Below are 8,478 nucleotides of genomic sequence, written 5' to 3' on the forward strand. Positions count from 1 at the left end.
GATCCTGTAGATAGAGGAAGAGACCCATTAGTTACAGGATCATAATCAACCAAAATTATTCCTTGTATAATATTACCAACATGTACCACAAATTAACTGGAGAAATAGCTTCATTTAGAAGAACAGATTCTACACTGCTCTCTGTGTAGCTGTGTGTTTTGATTTTGTGTAATCTTTGGGAAATCTATACACTTTCAGTAATTTTCTTAAGAAGGTAGTGCAAAATAAAGTTTAAGGATTAATTAACATGATACAACCAATTAAAACTGAGGGTCGAGGTAGCTCACATTTGTCCTTTGAAGAACATCTACCAGTCTGGGAGGAACAGTGTGAACCCTTTCTAAATTTTGCCATCACATTACCTTCTAAGAGTCTTGTTTGTGAAGAAAAGAGGTCTTCTTCAGTCTCAGATGTACTGGCCATAAATAAAGGCAGGTTTAATTGGACTGTGATTACAGAATCAAGTCAGAGTACTCTACTTTTGAAGACAAATAAGCAATTTAATATTAAGATGTGCCTAAACTGAGCCCTATGTGTCACTTAATCTCTGCATCTTCCCAAGCTGCTTTTCTGTTGTTTTTGTCTCTTTCACATTACATTACATTTCCCCTCAGGACTGAATCTATTGGTGGACATGACATTGCTCTTTATGCAGCCTTCATAGCACCCATCTGACACCTGTAAAATATTAAACTGTAAGAATGTGTGTTAAAGTCAGTTAGCCAGGATAAGTGTGTTCTATAGATAAATGGGTTTGTTTGGGAGAGAGCACCACAACCTCTGTCTGTATCACTGAAGGGTAAATTCCTAAAGAGTCAGGATGCTGTAGATAACCATTAAATCACAGAAAGCAGCAGAAGGAAGTTGTGTTGCCCACAGTGCACACTCCTCAAACCCTGTTGCAGTTGAAACTGTTGCAATACAACGCACTTGCAATTTTGCCTGTGGCATTTTCTACAGTTTTCTTCATATTTAGTTCACATATGGGCTTTGAATACTTAAGTCTCACTGTCTGTGGGTTTCACGACATGAATAGTTTCTTAGAGTTTCTTAGAGACTAGTGATAAAGCCCAAACAAGATCAGTCTTTCTGATCTATAGCCTAACTTAGACCCAGGGATGTGCTTTCTCCAGAGAACACCTGAACCAAAGGTTCTGCTGGCGTTGCCACAGTCAGTAATGCGAATGGGACATGAACAGTGCTTCTGTTGCTTTTGGGACATGCAAGCAACACTCGAGCCCCTGTTCACAGTGTGGGCAATGGCACTGCTCAGTTTGTGCCCACAGTTCTCTCTGCTGGGCGAGAGCATCACAAGCTGTGTGCTCCTGGCAAACATTACACACTGAGACCAGGAATGCCCAGGTCAACCCCACACATGGGGCAAGGCCAGGGATGATAAAGCCTTGTTTAAGCATAAGTTATGCCTGTCACTACTTATGCTATTCTTTTGTCCTGCACTAACCTAGTTCCTCTCATTCCTGCAGGTTTACACTTAAAATATTAGTTGGCAGTTATTATGTCATCTTACACCCTAAGCACTGGTTAGCAAACTGTGCCGTCAGCTCTTTGTACTTTTTCTCATCAGGCAGTTCTTCCAAGCATATAGCTACAGCTGGCTCTTCTTCTCTGAACTTCCTCCAGCTTGGCTTCCTGGTAACGAGGTGCAGAGAACTGCACTCACCTTTTCCAGATGCTATCGCACGTCAGTTCCAAGAAGAGAGACTCACTTGCTCTTTCCCTGTGGTGTGTCTCCATGAGAGCCCCAAATCACATTGACATATTTAACTGTCACATCACCTAGAAAATTCAAATGCAAATTCAGAGGCCCTCCTTGCTCAGCACAGCAGTCACCACATATTTTCTGCCCTAAGAGAAAAGGAAGACCTTGGATCTCATCTTTCTAACAAACATTACTATTTCTGTAGAGACCTCAGAATGTTTTCTAACTTTTCACACAAATCACGTGAATTGGCTTATTTATGACAGGGAGAGGAACGATAGGAAGTATTAACTAACCCTGTACTGGTGGTCAGAGTAAAGCAAAAACAAAGCTGGTTTCCACTTCTCTGTGGTGAGACTGATTTTCCATTGTCGTTCCACATTATCTTCCCATTTAAGTCTGCTCATGCAATTCTGTTGTGTATCCTGTAATTCTCTTTTAGTAGGTTTAAAACAAACAAAAGGAAGTACTTTTTCACACAGCACATAATTAAATTATGAAACTTGTTGCCGTGGGAAGTGCTGGATGCCAAAAGTCCAAATGGGTTCAGAAAAAGAGAAGACAAGTTAATGGAGGATAGGTACATTGATGAGTATTAAACGTAGTAGCTTGCTCACAGTGTTTGGCTCAGGAAGCCCTTTCAGAGCTGTGTGATGAAAGCAGGAAAGGATTTTTCTACTGGTGCCTGTTTCTCCCACAGTTCCCCTCAGTAGTCTCTTCTGGTAACTGCCAAAAAGAAGACATTGGAGTTAATGTTCTTAGTAAAGCAGCTCTAGTGCTCCTCTCCTAACGAGACACACAGATGTCAACAGATGCGTGTAAGTTTAAAAAATACAATCTGTAAGCCAAAAATTGACTTCTCTTTGGATGTTTCTATCAGATCTGATCCAGCTGACTTAAATACATGCTGTTTACAGCAAAGTGTATGAGTGAAAAAGGGTATTTTAAGGTTTCAGCATGGCTAGATTTATTGGCCCAGCCAAAAGTTTGATTTTACAGATATTACAGGTTGGATCAACTTCACTGGGGACCGATGTCAAGCAGCAACCTGTTATCTGTGCTGTGAAAGTTGTATCTGCTCCTGGAGCTCTCTCCCCTCACTGAACAAATGCTCCCACCGGCCATTGTGGTGCCATCTCTTCTTGTTGACTTTGCTCTGTAATTGCTGGTTTATCAGTCTCTCCTCAGACTTCTCAATTTGTCCTGACTGCCAAGCAAAATGAACAGAACCGTACTCACAAACACAGGAAGGAGAGGAGGGCAAGCTGGTGAGGAAAGAGAGAAGGGTGGGCTGATGAGGAAGGAGAGGGGGGTGGGCTGGTGAGACAGGGAGTGAGCCCTGGCCCTTTGGCTGCCACTCTTGTCTAGGCAGAGAGCCTCGCCCCACAGGCTGCACCTGTTGCACCAGTCCATGAGGGAGGGAAAACCGGACCATAATTTTGACAGCATCATGAGTTGCTTTCATTTCTTATTCTGTGTGTGGCTGCAAAACATGTTGTCTGATTTCATCTGTATTGCTTTGTCATGGAGGTTTCTTTTTTCATCATTTAGAACGACAATATCTCATTTTGGTCACAGCCTTGTTTCCAAACATCTCCTCCATTAGCTCAGACTGTGTGTAACTGCCTTAGTTACTGCAGAAAAATTCACTTAGGCATGGCAATGAATAGACTGAAGTGATTTATTTCTATTGTTGAGAAAGTGGTATGTATTTATCTACATTATGTTGTTAAAATGCACATGGTTAAAAGCCAAAAGTCTGTTGGCTGAGGGCCTGCCTCACTTGGAAAGTAATGACAATGCAACAGAATCAAATTCAGAGGCTTAATTGTCTTTTTGTCACCAGAAACCCCAAAGTACAGAGCATTACCTTTGATTTTGAAGAATATTTCAGATCCTTTGGTTGCAGGAAGGAGGTCAGACTGCACAATCTGAGTGAATTAGCCACCTGCTACTGTAGCTCCATCACACAGTACTTTAGCATCTCAATGTTATTGACTCAAATTTCCTAAACTTTGCTATAGTTCATCATCTTGTATGACTCTTGGAAGTATGAACTTATAGACTCTGTGGAAAGAAAGCTTAATTCAAGCAAAGTGTTAGGAGCAGCACTGATTCTCTTTTTTTGTCTGAGTGGTACTGGGATGGTGAGCATGAACTCTCTGGAGGGATGCAGCAGTGACAACAGGAGCACTGTGCTGCCATGTGAGAGGAGAGGACTGTGGTTCAGCAACTCTGGACTGGAAACTGGAGGTCTGGACACCTACCTTTGTCACATTATTCTGCTGTTGGAGTTCATGTCACCACATCCATGCCTGTTTGTGCCCATTCACCTGCTCCCTGTCTTTTAGACTAAATTCTTCTACAGATATGATCCCCATTCAGTATATCTTGATGGGAAGCTCTTGGAATGTACATAATTTAAGCACTAATTATAACACAAAAGCAGCAATCTAAATGTTCAAGCCAGTCTTGAAAAAAAACTATTAAAGTCTTTATTAACCCTGCTTCACTAACAAGATGCTCCCACGAAAAACTATGATCAAGCTTTATTTCCATCAATCCTCAGTTTTTCCAGTGCAAATTATTCTGGTATCTGCAGACTGGGGTGCACTACTTATGCTGCAGAATATTCCCTAGAAATAATATGTTAAAATAAACAGCCAACCCAAGCCCAAAGGCAAAGAGCTAGTCCTGGACAACAGGCAAGATAATCAGGGAATAACTAACATAGATAATCAGCAAATCATTCAAATGAATTGATTTGGCGCTGGCTGGCGTCCCTGTTTCTGCCTGAAAGCTTCAGTGAAATCTAAATAAGTGGCAGTTATCTTACTGTCTCTTCCTGTTATCTGCCTCTAATGACAGCAGAGGAGAGAGGGGAAATCATGTCTTTGAACAGGATCATGGCCTTTCATTTAAAGTAAATACTGCAACAAAATGGAACCTGCCTGAAGAGTAATTCTGCCTTGGCTTAGTCCTGCACACATTAAGTAATATATTAAAACCAGACAATATCAGTTTCTTGCAATGGCTTCAGCACTTTCACTGCAAATGTGCACACAGAGAATCAGAAAGTGCTATTTATAACGACCTGAAGGTGGCTAACAGGACAGCGTGAGGTAGCTGTGAAGAGTTAAAATTCAGCCAAGGCATCTGTATTTTATGTTTCAATAAATGCCTTTAACATTAAAAAAATCACAATAGGAAAATTTAAGGGGAGTGATGCTTATCCCAGATTCAGCAATGCACTTGTAGCATCCAAGTTAAAATCACTGCCTCCTGAGGTTCCCTTGCAGTTGATGAGGAGAAGCACACAGGGCACCTAGCAATAAATCATCCAATGAGGTTCCTGTCTGTCTCCCCTGGCGCTGGAGAGAGCAGGGTATAGAAGGTTCTGACTTCGGTACCTCTCTATAACTGCCTAAATTAACACAGAAAAGCTGAATTCACAGCCTGCCTTGCTTTGGGAGGAGAACTGGGAACCAAGAGGTGGTTTGACCACAAGGTGACAATGTCCAACAAAGCTTCACCTGAACTGCTGAGCTCCATCAAAATCAACCACAGCTGTTGAAGAGGTGGTGAGGATTGTAGTCCATCCTCTGTTGCACCAAACTCCACATGGGTTTAAGACTGGGCCCCTCAGCACACCAAACACAAGGGGAAATGCTTGCAGCTCCATGAAGACAAGACCAAACTGTGGTGGCATGGGCAGAGGGACATGGGCTGTGTTTTGACAGCAGCTTTTGTTGGCAGGCTGGGGAAGCAGCTTTCAAAGCATGGCAGCATGAATTGCCAGCCCTCATGTGTTCACACCCTTCTCGCTTTCACCAATGTGGGTACTCACTTGTCAGGGGCTGTTCACACAGCAGGAATGCCACAGAGAGAAGGAATTTCGCTGAAATACTTGGATCCTAGCAGTGCAAGATTTGTACTTCCCTTAGAGCAAGAAGTAAAGGTCCAAATTAACTTCCATAATAATTACTCCTTTTAATTCTTAAAACCTCCTAGGTGTCAGATTTTATTGCAGATCCAACATCTTTTTCAACAGAGTCTGAATAATTTCATGACAAATATGATAAATGACAGGATGACATAATACATTTGTACTTTAAGCTTTATTTTGTTTCGCTTTACTTCTCTAAGTTGAAAACTGTTTTGAGCCTGTTTTATTGGAAAGAAAATAAACTGAAAGTGAGGCTTCAACCCAAACAGTTTTTCACAGCAGTAGGTGTAAACTCTGGAAAATAAAATGTAGGCTAAAGATGTTCAGGGACTATTAAATGTAATGGAAAAAAAGCACCTATCACTTAACTGAATTTTTGCTGCCTAAGGCAGTTTTATGTTTGCTATTCTCAGGTACTAACATTTATGATAGTAACCTTTATAAAGTCAATTTAATTATCTTTATCTTTTTACAAATAATAAATTTAGTTGTCCTACAATGAAAATCAATTGTCAACATAAGCTATGGTTAACATCTAATAAAACAGCCCTCTGTAAATCCATGATTAATAAGATTGGCTTCTGTATTAACTAACAGACACCATAAAATTTTCTTCCTTGCAATAATTTGTATATTTAAGGTTCATCCTGCTGGACTGAGTTTCCTAAAATAAACTGTTAGAGTGAATGAATAAAATTTTGGTGCCTATCATTATTATATTATAACCATTTAAATATATATCTGTAGCTGAATGGTTTTCAAATTAATGTCATATTTTAATTAAGTCAGAGAAGATGGTGGCTATAGCAAATGATAAGTGATTTACTTCTTTGTTTTCTTTACCTTCTGAACATAATGACAATGCTGCTTAGGTTTTAGCTCGAGCGTTAGAGGAAGCTAATTGAGATGTGAAAAATTGATTTCCCAAAACAATCTTTACATCTGACAGAGGTTACTTAAGCTCTTCTGTATCATCAAAAAAAGCCCCAAACCAACAACAAAACAACCCCCCCCCCCAAACCAACCAACAAAAAACCACACCAAAAAACCCCAACCACAAACCCAACCCCCCCCCAAATTGGAATTTACTGCTTTAGAAACACAGTCACAAATTTCTTCTTCCGAAGTGGCAGCAGTGGTGCTCAGATTCAGCATGAAGTTATCTACCATAAGACAGAGGATATCTCTGCCCTCCCTTGGAAGTTTATAAGGTTCCTCTCCCTGTGATACACACTTTGCCTAAGGACACCGGTGTGATACAGTGGCCACTGCACACAGTGCTAAGCTTCAGTTGAATTTGAGTCCAGTCTTTAAGAGCAGAACAATAACTTCCTACCTATCCTGAAAGATCCCAAAGTGATTCTACAAAGTAGGGGCAGTAGCTATGCTTGAAGTACCTGTAAAAGAGCATACAGAACTAGGCATGAAAACTACTTCCCCCCTTGGCTTCCAAACACCATGGAATGTTTTGGCCATAGAGACCTAACAGGGCCTGAAATTGTTTTGTGGGTTTTTTAGGCATCATTTTCACACTCAGTGTGTACTTTTGAAAATGGAGATTCTGATCCTCCATCTTACCACTTTACTGTAAGTCAAGTGATTGTAGCAGAATTAGCAAGACTGGACTTGTGCAGTGGGGAAATCAGTCCTTGGAGAAGTAACAGTCGTTACTATTATTCAAAAGGCTGGGGAGGAAGAGAAGTATCTTACAGTGTATTTAATCTGTTTTAAAAATGCTAAAAAAGAATATATTCTTTCCTGTTAATTTTTATCTTTTGCTTTACAAAACTTCGATGTTAATTAGGGAAATTTTTTTTTAAAAATATACCTATGGCTATGAAAAGAAAATTCTTTATCACATTAAAAAAATGCTTCACATAGTAACTTTAGTGCTCCGGACATTCTCAGAATAAAATTATAATTAAAAAATATATGTTGACAAGAACTGAGAAGCTCTGCAAAAATCGAATGTACTTTTATATGATATTTCTGTTTATTTCATTCCATTATTTGATCATTTTTAATAAAGGAAATGCACTAGTCAAGTTCAAAGTTCCATTGTGCCTCATTCTTTGAATTACAATGGTTAGGTTATAAACAGACCAAGAGTGACAAAAGAATTTCAAGTATAACTAAGGAAGTCAAGGGAATATTTATATAGGTTTAATATTTTGGAGAAAAAGAAAGCAATCCAGTTAACTTCCATTATTTTATAAAATTTAACTTTGTGCCACCTGAAAACTGACAATCATCTCATAAAGTTGTAGAAAGCTGGAAAAATGGAACGATTTTCAGACCTAAATGTGAAAGAGGCAGCTTGTTTCTAAGCTCTTCCCTGATGAGAGACTGCTAGACCAAGCATTTACTCCTTTTTATCTGTCTGAAGAGCACTTGTGTGGCTATCCCAATGCCCTCGTTTTGGTAGCTAGACCCTTTTCTAGGGAGCCAAAGAGTATATGAGAAGTATAGAAATATAACATAGAAATGTAAATGTTCACTTCACTGCATTCGCTGTGCTTGTACCTTTAACGATTTCAAGACTGAGCACAGCAATGCTGCTTGGATTGAGTTTGTGTTCACCCTCCAAGGACAGCCTGCTTGGCTAGGTGGTCTGCATCTCACCTATAGAACCCTGTCACTTAAAGCCTATGAATGCAAAGCATAGCATGATTTATTGTTGTTTAACTTTATAAAGTAACTGCATGGGTGGGCATGCAGTTTATAGAGCATTGCCCTCTACCATAAAAAGTAGTTTGTAGCAGGGAAAGAAAAAAATAGTAGTCAAATGGTTGTAAACACTTGTTTAAAATGC

Source organism: Aphelocoma coerulescens, chromosome 6 (genome assembly GCF_041296385.1).
Source record: "Aphelocoma coerulescens isolate FSJ_1873_10779 chromosome 6, UR_Acoe_1.0, whole genome shotgun sequence".
Lineage (NCBI taxonomy): Eukaryota > Metazoa > Chordata > Aves > Passeriformes > Corvidae > Aphelocoma > Aphelocoma coerulescens.